Source organism: Narcine bancroftii, chromosome 14 (genome assembly GCF_036971445.1).
Source record: "Narcine bancroftii isolate sNarBan1 chromosome 14, sNarBan1.hap1, whole genome shotgun sequence".
NCBI lineage: Eukaryota > Metazoa > Chordata > Chondrichthyes > Torpediniformes > Narcinidae > Narcine > Narcine bancroftii.
In genome coordinates this window covers 13,922,289-13,937,340 of record NC_091482.1, presented here as the reverse complement: position 1 = coordinate 13,937,340, position 15,052 = coordinate 13,922,289, and the positions used below count along the sequence as shown (strand labels likewise).

Sequence of the window (15,052 nt, the reverse complement as noted above, 5' to 3'; positions counted from 1 at the left end):
ATTATAATTTATGAAAACAGAGACCTTGGCTAAATTATTGAGGGGAGGGAAGAGCTGAAAACTGACACAAGATACTGGAAACATTCAGCGGATAAAGTCAAGGTCTGTGGAAACACTGACTGAATTGACGTTTCAAGTCCAAGGTCCTTCATCAGAACTGAAAGTGTGTGGGGGGGGGGGGGGGGGTCAGTTAATTATTTATGGAAAATTCAAAGACAAACGAATGCAATCCTAGAGAAAGTGACAAACACGGAACTTTCAATGGAAAAGCTTGTTAACATTAGCATTGATAAGCTGCAGGTGATCATTGGGCTCGCCTCCGTATTTCCCAAACCCCCCCCCCCATATTATTTTACCTCACAACACAGAAGAGAGCAACGCAGGGCGGAAACCGGTTTTTCGGCCCATCTCCTTCGTGCCCGCCACAAAGGGGAGTCGATGACGACCGAGCACGTGGCGAATCTGCACGAACGCCTCGGGTGGGGCTGTGCACAGGCCCCTGGGCGAAAGTAGCCCACGGATAGCCAAATAAATAAGAATAGAGAAACCCCGGGCGGGGTCTTGCTCGGGAAAAGGTGGCTGGAGCGGTCGCCTCGTGCCTTCCGGCCGCGGCTCCGAGCGGTCGCCTCGTGCCTTCCGGCCGCGGCTCCGAGCGGTCGCCTCGTGCCTTCCAGCCGCGAAGAGAGAGAGTGGGCTGGGTGGGTGGAGGCCGGACAGCGTCGAGACTGAGGTAGGGGTGATGTTCATTCGACTGCCAGGATGATTCGTGAGGACGTTCGCATGCGTCGAGAGTTGTTTAAAAAAATGTCTGTAAGCAATCCATTTATGTTTTGTTCACCCCCCCCCCCCTCTCAACATCAGAGTGGTGGTAACGTGTGTAAAATGGAGCTAGTCGTTGCGGTTTATTGCCACGTAAATAACGAGCCCCTCTCCCCAGTGAGACCGTTCAGCAGAAACCAGTCCGGGTGGGAGCCCATCCGTCCACCCTCGCGGGCGCTGCCCGACCCGCTGAGTCCTCCTGCGAGGCGCTTGCCCCACGTGATGGCGCCCACCGTCATTGCCGCCTTGAATGGGGCTACCCTAGACGTTGCTTGCTAATCCACCTTGACTGCACAAGGTATGCCTGCTGCGTTTCTTTTTAAACTTCAACCCCAACAGGCTTGTGTCAATTCATTGGGAGGGTTGGTCTGAGATCTGGTCCCACTCGCCTGCATTTACCCTCATTTTCCTCTTAATTTAAAAAAAAACTGTTTAATGAAAAGAGCAGTTGCAAAAGATCAGGCAGCATTGCTGGAAAGAGAACCCCTTGGGTTGTACCTAGAATAGAATCAGAATTTATTGTCACAAAATTCGTTGTGGCAGTATCACATTTATTTAGCCACAAGGCCCGAGTAGCATCCACTGTCACGACAGCACCCACCCACTTGCGTCGCACTTGTGGGTTGGCCTCACCAGTCACCTCCGGACCCGTAGCCACCAATTTGACTTTGAACCCATGGTCATCTTCGAGCAACAACATATAACCACCTTGCAAAGTAATGCAAGAGAAAAGATAAAGTGAGGCAGTGTCTGTAGTTTATTGTTCATTAAGGAATATGATGGCAGAGGGGAAGAAGTTGTCCTTGTGCCGTTGAGTGCTTGTCTTCAGTAGCAGTGTGAAGAGGCCTGGGTGGTGGGGGTCCTTGAGGATCGAGGCTGCTTTCTTAAGACACCACCTCTTGAGGAGTGAAGACTGGTGCCTGTGATGTTGCAGGTCGAGTTAACTACCCTCTGGAGATTTTTGTTGACTTGAGCATTGGCACTTCCATAACAGACTGATGCAACTGTGATATTTCTTTTTTTGTAATAAACATGGGTTCTTTTAAAACAGTCCAATCTCACTTCTCATTCCTCCAAGTTCACTGGTTGCAGGCAATTCTTATATTGTGCACATAATTTAATATTTATAAAGTTCACCAGGATTTGGTGTGTGAAAGGTAAATGGTTACCTCTCAGGAAGGTTCTTGTCGATTTTAAGAGAGATTTGTTGTTCGCTGGACACCCACAACTGATTCCTTTTTAATCAGCCATAGGTCATCACAGAGTTCCTTTTTGTTTTCCTTATTTCAAGTGAAACATTAGACAGCCAGTCCTCTCCTCTTGCATGAACCACAAGGGGGCTTTGACCAGGCTGAACTAAGCACTCACAACCCATCTTCCAAATGAGGTTTTTCACAAGCTTGTCCTGTTCCAGTCCCAGTTGCTGCTGACTGTAAAAATGTAGAACTGAATCTCTCTCTCTCTCTGCTTGGAAAACCACATGACCCTCCTAGAACAGCAAGTCCATTCCAGACAAGTTCTTTCATCTGTTGCCTTTTTGTAAACAAAAATCCATTAGTGAAGTCTCTTGGGCACTCTTCATAGTTTTTGCAAAGGCTCTGGGGCTGACATGTCTTGCATGAGCAGAGCTCCAGTACTTTAAATAAAATCTACTTTAAAGTGTTTGAATGCGACCTACACTAAAAAAACCTGCCCCAATTTATCTCCCAAAAGCATCTATATACAAAACAAACACAACATAATCTGTCACACTATCTTCTCTACATGTGGAAGTTATTTCCTTGTTCCTACTACGGGTGGCTCTGATTTTTAAACTGAATTTCTCTACCCAAGACATAATAACCAACAGAAATAATGTCTTTCTGACCTGTACATTTCCCTTTGCGTCATTTAAAGGTCGAACTCGGCACACATACCTTCACATTAACCACAGTTAATGAGTCCTTTGTCTATTTAAAATTTACTGAAAGTGCAGCAAGTACGTTTCTGATAGTAGGTTGAATGAGATAGTCAAAAGTACATACATTTGATTTGATGTCTGTGTCAATAGAAATCTCACAAATTAATACATTGTATAATCTTTAAAACAATGGGGTTGGTTTATTTTTGATACTAGGTCAGTGTGCCTTATTGGCTTGAATCTCCAAAACTCCTGTTTTGGATGCCATATATTTGGAGAAGACTGAAAATAACAATGTGACAAATCAAAAACATGAAAAACCAAATTAAATTCATGCTAAAGATCCAGAGATTATGGTTTGTTTGTGCATAGCCATTGAAATAACAGGCTAGTAAATTAATACTGCTCAAAACAACAATGTTGTCAGAAAGTTTGATGTTTAGGGACCTTCTCGATTCTCCAGCCTCTCCTTTGAGAATGAATGCCTCTCCAGCCTCTCCTTTGAGAATGAATGCCTCTCCAGCCTCTCCTTTGAGAATGAATGCCTCTCCAGCCTCTCCTTTGAGAATGAATGCCTCTCCTGCCTGTCCTTTGAGAATGAATGCCTCTTTACATTGACTTAAACAGTCCTCTTCACCTCAAATGGGTAAAAGAAAATTTCTTGGAACTGATACTAAGACTGGTTTATTGTATCTTGTACTTCTCATTGAAAATCTCATCTGGGGACCATTTAAAAATTGTATTATGACAAAGATGTACATTTTCTAAGCAGGTGTCCTTTATTATTTATCCTGTTTAGTTTTTTATAATCGAGTTTATTGTTGCTGTGAACATGTTTGCACAATGGTGTGGGTGGGCTTTGTAAACAGATGTCTTCAGTGTGTTCATTTTCAGCATGCACTTGTGTTGTCTATGTTGTGTGACAAATTCCACACAAGCTGACTGCCAACTCCATTGGAAGTTCAGAAGAGATTTTCAGTGACAAAAGTAAAAGTGCATTGCTGTTGGTTTTTTGGGGGGAAAAAAGAGATGATAGGTGCAGGTTGTTGGCCTCACCTATGGTTGCAATTGGTTATGAAGAAATAAAATTAAATGTACATCAAAACCAAAAGGAAGCCAATAAACCATATTTAGAAAACAGATCTTTCTTGGTATCTCTGTTCTGATATCTCTCTGTATGCCTAAATTAGAATTTAATCCTTTCTGATATGATTGGACTTCTTTTTGCTCTGGAAGAATGAGCAGTTAAAATTTATTTGTGGTCATTTAATTTGGATTAATGATGTTGATATAGTGATCTGTGCGGCAAGTAAGAATCTTGCTGAATACGTACATTGTATATGACAATAAACTCAGAACTCTGAATACAACGAGCATTTCAGAGCATTTGTGGCCAAGGGAAACAGACCAGTAGTTTTCCACTTTGGAGTCCAGAGAGATAGAGAACAGAAACAGATCCTTCAGTCCATTAAGTCTGCACCAGCCATTTTGGCTAATCTGTGAAATTTTGTCTAAAGCAGTGGTTCTCAACCTTTTTCTTTCTTCTCACACATCACTTTAAGTAATCCCTATGCCATTGGTGCCCTGTGATTAGTAAAGGATTGTATGTGAGTGGGAAGGGAAGGTTGAGAACCATTGCTCTACACCCAATTAGGTACGATTAACTTAGTGGTTTTCAACCTTTTTCTTCCCACCCACATACCACCTTAAGTAATTCCTTATTAATCACATCACCTATGGCTGAGGGAATACTTAAAGTGGTATGTGAGTGGAAAGAATAAGGTTGAGAACCTCTGGTCTAAAGTAAAGACCTTGATTTAGAACTAAATTGAATACAGAGAGAGTCAAGATTCCTTTTTTGTCATGTAATATTACACAAAATTGCCTTCTTTCTGCCATAAGGCAGACAAAAAGTCACCATTAGTGTTGCCTGGTGCCCCTTGCAGTAAGAGAGAAAAAGAAGCAAAAGAAAGCCCCTTCAGAATCACTGGGTGTCCATGAATTCACCTCCAGCGCTCCTGCAAACTCTGCAGCTACACAGACCCCTGTTGAATCCAATGGCAACTCTCAACCTTCCCTTCCCACTCACATATCACCTTGTACAGTCCCTACAGATCCAAACCTATGATGTGATCAGGAAGCCTTCAGCGCCCAAGGCCCTTCAGGAGCCATTCTTGCCCTCAGCATCCTCTGGAATCCTGGCTCCTATACCTAGTTCCCACAAGGCAGACTCCGAGAGTCCCCAGCCGCTGTGGGTCCCCTGATCGCATGTCACCTGCAGCCTGCATGGTCCCTCAGCCAATGAGCCCCTTGCTGGTCTGTTGCCATGTTTACTGTCCTGTAGGATCATCTGCTTCTAATTCTCAATGGATGTGGGGGTGGGGGGGGGGGGGGTGGTTTCTCCATTTCTGGTGCCCTGCTCCCCTGATCTGGAACCCCTTATGCCTACTGCAGAGCACAGGCACCACTGCCTTGGACACAGAACCTGTGATTGCAGGATTTTGAAATAAAACATTGTAGGCTCCTTTAACAGGATATTTATAGTCTGTACAGAGCCGTTGGCATTTGGAGCTGTGCTGTGTCTGACAGAACCACCATTTTATGTTTTTTAGAGTGGGATGGATTATATCTATACACAATATGAAATATATGTTTTGAAGGAGATAGTATAGGTCACAAACAAACACTTCACAAAACAGATCTCATTTAAAATGCCAGAGCTTTGCTCAAGTCACACAGTCCAGGCTCCGAATGTCTTTGCAAAAACTTTGAAGAATGCCTACCAGTGCCACAATCTGTCTGGTTGCGGTTTGCTGTTCTAAGAAGGTCATGTAGTTTTACAAGCACAGAGACAGAGAGACAACTAGTTTCTGCAGTCATGGCAAGCTGGCAGCTTGTTGAAACCCCATTTTGAAGATGGGTTGTGAGTTCTGAGTTCAGCCTGTTGAAAACCCTTGAGATCTGTACAAGAGGAAATGGCAACTGAAGTGTTTCACCTGAAATAAGGGAAACATGAGGAACTCTGTGGTGACCTGCAGAAGATGAGGCTATCATTTGAAAAACCCTGATGGGGCAAGTTTCTTCAGCAAGACACTGAAGTGGCTGATCAGAAGGAATCAGTTTGTGTCATTAATAGAAGAAAAGAAGGACCCACTGATCAGTCCAACGAGCAAAGAATCTCTCCCCACAACTGACAAGAACCTTCCTGAGTGTAACCATTTAAGCACCAGAGCTTGTTGAAAATTCATAAATGTTAAATTTTGTGCATAGTATAAGAATTGCCTGATACTGGTGAACTTGGAGGAGTGACACTATGAATCAAAGAATTTCTCTGAACTTGTACACATTACAAACATGTGTGCTTAGATTTAAAAGGGAGTTAAGTTGATAGTAAGAAATTAAAGTTTGATTCTGCTTTTATGTTCAAAGAAAATTAAAAACTACTTCTGTTTAAGTAACTATTTGTCTTGGTGAATTTCTATTGCTGCTGGGTTTTGGGGTCCTATGGGCCGAAACAGAGAGGAAATTGGGAGGCTGGTCATCCTGTGAGAACAACATCCTGTGTCTCAATGTGAACAAGGCAAAGATGATTGTAGACTTCAGAAGAATGAGGGTTAACCATTACACATCAATGGTTCTGTTGTTGAGAGCACAAAGTTCCTTGGTGACCTATCCTGGACCTAGACCACCTTATTAGTCAGGAAGGAGCAGCAGTGCCTGCACTTTGTAAGGAGGATGAGGATGGCAAGATTACCAGTTTTCATCTTAACGACCTTTTGGAGGAGCACAATTGAGAGTGTCCTGTCAGTCTGTCTTGATGTATGGTATGGTAACTGCAAAACCACTGGACCTGAAGTCAATAAAGAGGATCATTAAAGCAGCCAGGAAAATCAGTGGGTCCTCCTTTTCTATTAATGACATTCATTGGGAATTTTGCATAAATAGAGCTCAAATAGTTATTGAAGATCCTAGCATCCATCACACAGTATCTTAACCAACTACCATCAGGAAGGAGGAACAGGACAGGAGTATCAAAATCTGGACTGTCATGGTGAGAAATGGATTCTTCTGGCAAGATGTGAGATTGATGGCTGGTATTCTGAAACCATGGTTCTCTTATAAGTGAAACTGAGTAAATTATTTATACATATTTATTTTATATTATAGTATCTACGAATGTGAATTTTATGTGCTGAATTTGTGAGAAATGTATTATGGGTTATGTGTATGCATTATGGTCTGGAGAAATGACATATGGACTGGTTGTGTATGTTGTCAGATGAACTTGAAAAGAACAATTTTGTAAAGAAAGCAATATGGAATAGGAAAAAAAATGTATTCTAATAAGTCTTTGCCCACAATGTATTACCCAGTTCGCCTATCATATCTACGGTGGATGCCATCTCACTGGCTCTACTCAAACCCCTGGAACACTTGGACAGCAAAGATGCATACATCAGGATGCTCTTTATCAACTACAGTTCGGCATTTAACACCATAAACCCATCAAAACTGATCAGCAAACTCCAAGACCGAGGAGTTAACACCCAACTGTATAATTAGATCATGGATATCCTCACCTCCAGACCACATTTGGTGAAGATGGGCAAGAACTTCTCCACAATTTCCATCAGTATCGAAGCACCACAGGACTGTGTTCTTAGCACTCTGCTCTACTCACTTTACACCTACGACAGTGGCTTGTTATGACAATAACACCATCTACAAATTTGCTGATTATGCCACAATAATGGGTTGTATAAAAGAAAGGGATGAGCCAGCATTCTGAATGGAGTTTGAAAACTTTGCCTGAATGGTACACCAGCAACAACCTTGCACTCAATGTCATCAAAACTAAGGAGTTGATTGTTGACTTCAGGAAAGGAAAGCCAGAGGTATATGATCCAGTGATCATTGGGGGATCAGAGGTGGAGAGGGTGACAAAATGCAAGATCTTGGGAGTCACCATCTCGGAGGAACATTCCTGTACCAAACACACCAATGGCATCATGAAGAAAGCATGTCAGCACCTCTCCCTCCTCAGGAGTTTGCAGAGGTTGGGTATGACACCAGAAACCCTGTCAAATTTCTACAGAGGTGTGGTGGAAAGTTTGCTGACTGGCTGCATCACAGTCTGGTATAGGAACACCAATACCCTAAGTGTAAACCCCTCCAAAAGATAGTGGACAGAGCCCAGCACATCATGGGCAAAATGCTTCCCTCTATTGATTATATCTACAGGGAACGCTGTTGTCAGAGGGCAGCAGTAATCATGAAAGACCCACACCATCCAGCACATGCTCTGTTCTCGCTGTTCTCATCAGGAAAGAGTTATAGCTGCCATAAGACTTGCACCACCAGGTTCAGGAACAGCTGCTACCTCTCCACCATCGGACTCCTAAACGACAAACTCAGGGACTCTATTTAAGGTCTCTTACTTGTGCACTTCATGGATTTTCTTTTCTTTTTGTATTCCAGTCAGTTTGTTTATATCTGTTATCTGTTTAGTTCACTTTATTTGTTTACATGTTTATGCTGTGTACAGTTTATTTTTGCACTACCAATTAGTGCAAAAATTAATTTACTCAGTTTACTGCTTGCAGTAAAAAGAAATTTTAGGATTATGTGTGATATCTTGTATTTACTCTGACAATAAATCTGAAATCTACAAAGACTACACTACATTTTGAACTGTTCTTTTTCCAGCCCAGGGAAACTGCATGGCAATACAGTAACATGAACATTGCCACTTCCATTACAGAACAGGGAGAATTTTGTCCCTTTTGACAGATTTTATTGCTTTCAAAGTTGTTGAGCCAGCACACATTATCATGGAAATCACCACTTGCCAAAGCCAAGAAAATTATCAAGATAATTAACCCTTGCTGCTTCTGAGAAGAAGCAAAAATACATTACTGGATACCCCCCCCCCACAAAACCCACCCACATTTAAAAAAAATTAACATCAACTATTCTATTAAAAATAAAGGATCACACATCATTTAACAAAATAGTTCAAATATAATGGAGAATCTTCTCTGATGGTGTATGACCTCCTATTGTGGTAGCATTGGACGTTTTTGCTCTCCATTATCTAACTTCAACTGTATTCATTGTATTCAGATGATCCAGCATACTTCGCCTTGTATTCCAACACTAGTAATAATCTCTTGTCATACAAGATGACTGAGAGCATGAGAGAGAGAGAAAGAGAGAGAATCTTCAGCAGAACACTTCCAATCTCTTTTCAGTGCCAACTGTTCAGTCCAAGATTCCACCCTGCTCCAGCTCCCTCAACAGCCCTTGAGTCTTGAGCTGGATGAGGTCCTTACCTGGGAAGAGACCATATAAGGCAATTGAAAACTGAAAAGTGGCAAAGCAGCAGGTATGGATGAAATCCCCCCCCCCCCCCCCCCCCAGAGGTCTGGAAGGCTGGTGGCAAAACCAAACTGCTTGAGTTTTTCATGCTCTACTGGAACCAAGGAAAGCTGCCTCAGGACCTTCGTGATGCCATCATCATCACCCTGTACAAAAACAAAGGTTAGAAATCAGACTGCTCAAACTACAGGGGAATCGCGCTGCTCTCCATTGCAGGCAAAATCTTTGCTAGGATTCTCCTTAATAGACTAATACCTAGTGTCACCGAAAATGTCCTCCTAGAATCACAGTGTGGCTTTCGCGCAAACAGAGGAATGACTGACATGGTCTTTGCCCTCCGACAGCTCCAAGAAAAGTGCAGAGAACAAAACAAAGGACTCTACATCACCTTTGTTGACCTCACCAAAGCCTTCGACACCGTGAGCAGGAAAGGGCTTTGGCAAATACTAGAGCGCTTCTGATGGCCCCCCAAGTTCCTCAACATGGTTATCCAACTGCACGAAAGCCAACAAGGTCGGGTCAGATACAGCAATGAGCTCTCCGAACCATTCTCCATTGACAACTGCGTGAAGCAAGGCTGCGTCCTTGCACCAACCCTCTTTACTATCTTCTTCAGCATGATGCTGAAACAAGCCATGAAAGACCTCAACAATGAAGATGCTGTTTACATCCGGTACCATACGGATGGCAGTCTTTTCAATCTGAGGTGCCTGAAAGCTCACTCCAAGACACAAGAGCAACTTGTCAGTGATGTCCTGTTTTGCGGAAACTGCAGGGGGGAGGGGGAGGGGAGAGGAGAGGAGAGGAGAGGGAGGGGAGAGGAGAGGGGAGGTGGGGGGAGAGAAGCAAGCTGCTGGAGAAACTAAGCAGGTAAGGCAGCATCTGTGGAGGCAAAGGGATAGTTAATGCTTCGGATTGAAGTCCTGCCTCAGGACACCTGTATTAAAGAGATGAAGGGGGAGGAGTAAGGTGGTAGGTGCATCCAACTAAAGACAGTGTCATGGATAGCTGAGGGAGGGAAGACTCAATAATAGCGATAGAGACTGGGAGGTGAAGTGGAGACAACAAAGAAATGCCAATTTTGCATTTTGAAAAGAGGACGGTGATGAATGGAATCAGATAGGAAGGAATGAAGGGCAAATGGGAATACTGGGGAGAGGTGATAGTGAACCTGGAGGGTTGAATGTGTTGGTGAGAGGCAGATGGAATTTGTTTTGGGGAATGGGGAGTGGTGGTGGAACAGAAATTGGGCAACGGGATTGTGAGTGGGGTTTGAAAAGAACAGGGTGTGTAAGACTACCTTTGTGGATCAGAAGGAGAGAAAAGGGAACAAAGGAGGATAATTGTGGGTTACTTGAAACTGGATAATTCTACTGGTTGTAGATTATCCAGAAACTAAAATCAGTTGTTCTGTGGTGGCAGCATTACAGTGCACACATTTATATAAACCATCTTACAAAAAATAATAAACATAGTGTACTAAAAGTAAGGCAGTGTCTTTGGTTCATTGATCATTCAGAAATCTGATGGCAGTGGGGAAAAAACTGCCCTTGTGCCACTGGGGGAAAAATCTGCCCTTGTGCCACTGGGGAAAAAACTGCCCTTGTGCCACTGGGGAAAAAACTGCCCTTGTGCCACTGGGAAAAAACTGCCCTTGTGCCACTGAGTGCTCGTCTTTAGGCTCCTGTATCTTTTTCCTTATGGTAGTAGAGTGAAGAGGACATAGCCTGGGTGGTAGGGGTCTTCGAAGATTGAGGCTGCTTTCTTTAGACACCGCCTCTTATAGATAACCATGATGGAGTGAAGACTGGTTCCCATGATGTTGTAGGCTGAGCTAACAACCCTCTGGTGATTTTCTTGATCTGAGAATTGGCACTTCCATACCAGACAGTGATGCCACCAGTCAGAAAGCTGTCCACGGGTACACCTGTAGAGGTTTTTGAGAGTCTATGGTGACTTATCAAATCTCCTCAAACACCTCACAAAGTATAGCCGCTGGCAAGCTTTCTTCGTTATTGCATCAACATGGGGGCTCCAGGACAGTCCTTGGAGATGTTGACACCCAGGAATTTGAAATTCTTGTACCTCTCCACTACTGAGCCCTCAATGAGGACTGGATTGTGTTTTCCTGACTCCTTCCTGAAGTCCACAATCATCTCCTTGGTTTTCCTAACATTGATTGCAAGGTTGTTGGTGTGACAACACTCAACAATATGATTTATCTTCCTCCTGTTTGCTTCCTCATTGCTATTTGTGATTCTGATGACAACCATGTTGTCATCGGCAAATTTGTAGATAGCATTTGAATTATGCCTTGCCACTGTTAGGTCTGCTTTGTTCATGAATGAGTGAGTCAAACACCAGACTGAGTCGAATCAAGGTTCTTTGTTTCTTTATTGCCGGATTGTAACACTTGCAACTAACAGTGTTAGTTGGAGAAGGCGCATTCTGCCGTTATCAGCAAATGGTGTTTTTTATATACCTTAGGATACGTACTTAGTAAATTATCATACCATGACATTGTCCAATGAATAAACTGTTGCTGTCCCTCTCTGCTAGCCTCCTGCACATCAATTTGTCATCCCCACTCTTATCTTGAGATTACAAGGTCACAACTGCATCTTGTTACGGCCCAGCACTGGGAGACTCCTCTACATTCCCAGCTCATTATGTTTTTACCTAACAATCCCTCCTTTGTCCTCTTTAGAGGACAATCTTGCCCTGACTACGCTACCACCACGTTACATTAGTTCGCCTACTATTGCCAAGCTCTATACGGGCTCTGTTCACGGGGATGTCCGGCTGGCGGGCGAGGGCTCCCCCCAACCCTCCTTTGCGTATACCCCCCATCCGTTTCCCCGATCCCATTGCCCGTTTACAAGTTTCATTCCCATTTGCCCCAAGCAAATAACTAGCTAACCCCCCCAAATATTAGTAATTACCCAAGTTAACATATAGTCTACAATCTAATTCATAATGTTTGTTCTACAATCTATTTCATAATGTTTGTGTTACAATCAATGTTATAATATTTGTGTTACAATCTATTTCATAAACCCTCCTCCCCGTCACATTCTCCATCAGACTCCAGATCGATCTCTGCAACTTTTGACGCTCCTGTGATGTGAGATAGTCCCGCTCCGCAGCCTGCATAGCTTGATATTTCGGAGGCAGCTCATCGTGGTTGGCAAAGGCTCTCTCAATGGTCCTCGTGACCAGCGTTCGAATGCATGGAATACAACAACAGCCACAAGTGATAAAAATCGAGACAGAAATGAACAATCCTAGGAAAAGTTGTCCTAACATTGTGCCCCATCTCCCAAACACTCCCTGTAACCAGGACAAAACAGGGTTAGAGACTCCAGATTGGGCTTTTAATTCCTTCGCTAATGCCTTAAGTTTTGTCAGCCCCTTAGTGAGTGACCCATCTGCCCTGTGTTATTAGAGATAGAAGTGCAGCATAGATCGAACTGGAAGGTGCTATCCTTGTCTTTATCTATCTTCAGAATAACTTTGGCCCCGCAAGGATCCAAACTACTCTGTTGGCTTGTTTGGCAACCTATCCACAGGAATGCCCATAGGGCCCTCGGCATTGTCCACATTTGTGGACTCAGATCAGAAGATATTTGTCTGAGTCCCCATGATCAATATTTTCCTCCTTTTATGGGTCGGTTCTTTCTACTTTCTCATTCACTACCTGGTCCCATGCTTCAATATTCAGTCTGATAAATTTCCCTCCCTCCGAGGTGGAATATCCCGGGATTTCTGTCTGCCTGTAATCACACCCCATCGCTTCCTTCACCATCGGACCCAACTGTCGGGCGTGGTGATCTTTGGCAATTCCCAAGGTTACATGTGGCACACTTTCTACTCCTAAGCAGAACCACTCCATTTGTTCTTCTGTCATGACAACCATAGCAGCTATTCCCTCCTTACCCACAAAGATAAATGGACAATGTATCATTTCTGTCTTCCCTTCCCGGGCCTGGTTCATCATACAGTAGTCGACTCCAGAAAATAATAACCTCCACAGAGTCTTCTGAAGCATTGTTTGGAGTCATACTATAAACTGTCCTTCCTTTCTGGTGTGTCCCCCGGGTATGTTAACCGAAGGCCCTTCTCAGAACATTGTATGGTTATTCCCAGTTTAGTAAGAATGTCCCTTGCCAATAATTAATGGGGCAACTTGGCACAACCAGGACAGGTGCTCTAACCTTTTGTTGTCCAAATGTCATGTCGACGTTATCTGTATAGGGCTGTGTTTCCCTTATCCTGGAGAATCCTATTGTAGATAATGTTTTGCCTGAATATGTGCTCCCTGGGGGCTGTTTAATCACGGTCGTAACCGCTGCCGCTGTGTCAATCATAAATTCAATTTTTTCTCCATTTACCGTCCCCCAAATTTTCGGTGGCTCCCAGGGAGGCGTGATTTTTGATTCTCCAGGGCCCCGTCAATAATCAAATTCAGCACCTTCCCTAATATCGTCATCACACTGGGGTGCCTGGACTTGTTGATCACTCTGCCATCCCCCAATTTTCTGGGGCTGATCAGTGTGTCCACCCCTACCCTTGCTTGTCCTCTTAAATTTCCTCCTCTTCCTCTATAACCTCTAGACAGTCCTGCTGGTAGTGTCCAGGATTTTGGCAGTGCCAGCATAGGGTATGTTCTCCTCTATACATGGTACTTAGTGGTCTTTCCCAACCATTCCTTACTTGGGGTCCCGGATTTATCACTGGCCCCATGGCCTGTGGGACTATCTGTTGGGCCGCTAGTTTAATCCCTATTTGTTCTATGGCTCTCATCAATTTATCGGTTGTCTTGTCCACTCCCTTCTGGGATGCACTTTCTGACTTAGCCTGCTCTGATTGACGATGTCGTTTGAGTGCATGTGTCAGGTGTCTTTTCCACAAGTTCCTCTGACATCTTCTCTAATCCCACAATGTCCCTTAATTTTGCTTGAACCGGACCAGGTCGTCCGTTTATTGTCCCATTACGAAAATGAGCATTTCCCAGGGGGCTGTGGTCAGGTCTTTCTCCAGTCCCTGTCTCCCATAAGTCCCATGCTCGAGAGAGGTACTCGTGCGCAGTCTCCCCTTCTTTTAGTTGGAGGGTTACCAAGGCGTCCAAACTATAGGGTGTAGGGAATGTTTCTCTAAGTGCTTCCCAAAATCTATTTCGAAGTGGGTCAAATTCTATTTCATCCCCCCAATTTACTGCTTCTAAGGATTCTCTCTATTTGCTTCAGGGCCCCTTCTGCCTTCATTTTTATCATGATAGTTCTGACATCTGCGAGTGCTAATTGTTCTTGACAGGTTTCTCGCTCAAAACAAGAGATCCATGGACCAGCCCCATTACTCAATGGAGGAAGTTTTTTTCATTAGACTCTCTAAGTCCATTCGTGACCAGGGTACATATTTTTGATTTCCCTGCCCCGTGATCAGCAATGGGCATTGATATCTCAATTTTGGGGATTTCTGTTCCTTTTTTACTCTTGGAATACATCTATTTATTCCACCCTGTTCAGACACCTCTTCGTCACTACTGTCACTGTCCCCGTCAGGTTCTGATGTCTCAGAGTCAAAGGTATATTGTTCACGTTCGTCTCTAAGATAATTTTTTCGGTTAGAGTCTAGTGGTTTCACGTCTTTCTCTTTCGTCCTAACTATGTCCAGGCGGGCATGTCTACTCTTCTCCCTCCTGAGTTCTTTTATACTACTTCCCTCCCATGGTGGGCCGTATCTCGTTTCCTCATCTGTACTACACTTCTCGTCCTTTACTCCTATTACTGTTCCTCCAGCTTGGAGTTCTGCTGACAGTGTTGAGTTATCTTTTCCATTTCTCTCAATACACCTACCATTAATTCTTTTTGTTCCTTACTGATCTGCCCCAGCACATTCACATCTTTGTTTAAGGTTTTAACGTTATCCTGAACCTTTTTCATGTTCCTTTTCTGA

The 15,052-nt window shown here is 43.7% G+C and overlaps 1 protein-coding gene and 1 long non-coding RNA gene across 4 annotated transcripts in view; one reads left to right on the top strand and one right to left on the bottom strand.

The window, feature by feature from the left end:
* The window catches only part of LOC138749550 (uncharacterized), a 29,973-nt gene extending 27,140 nt beyond the window's left edge, over positions 1-2,833 (bottom strand). Inside the window, exons 1-2 of one of the 2 annotated variants that reach the window (XR_011348741.1) lie at positions 2,687-2,833; positions 357-2,352 (exon numbers count right to left, since the gene is read on the bottom strand). This is a non-coding gene — a long non-coding RNA (uncharacterized lncRNA). The remainder of the gene's footprint in view (positions 1-356; positions 2,353-2,686) is intronic. The other variant, XR_011348742.1, reaches the window with a different exon arrangement.
* The window catches only part of LOC138749545 (sodium-dependent serotonin transporter-like), an 89,203-nt gene continuing 74,612 nt past the window's right edge, over positions 462-15,052 (top strand). The window contains exon 1 of one of the 2 annotated variants that reach the window (XM_069911028.1): positions 462-730. The gene's annotated coding sequence lies outside the window, so the exon portion shown is untranslated. The other variant, XM_069911031.1, reaches the window with a different exon arrangement.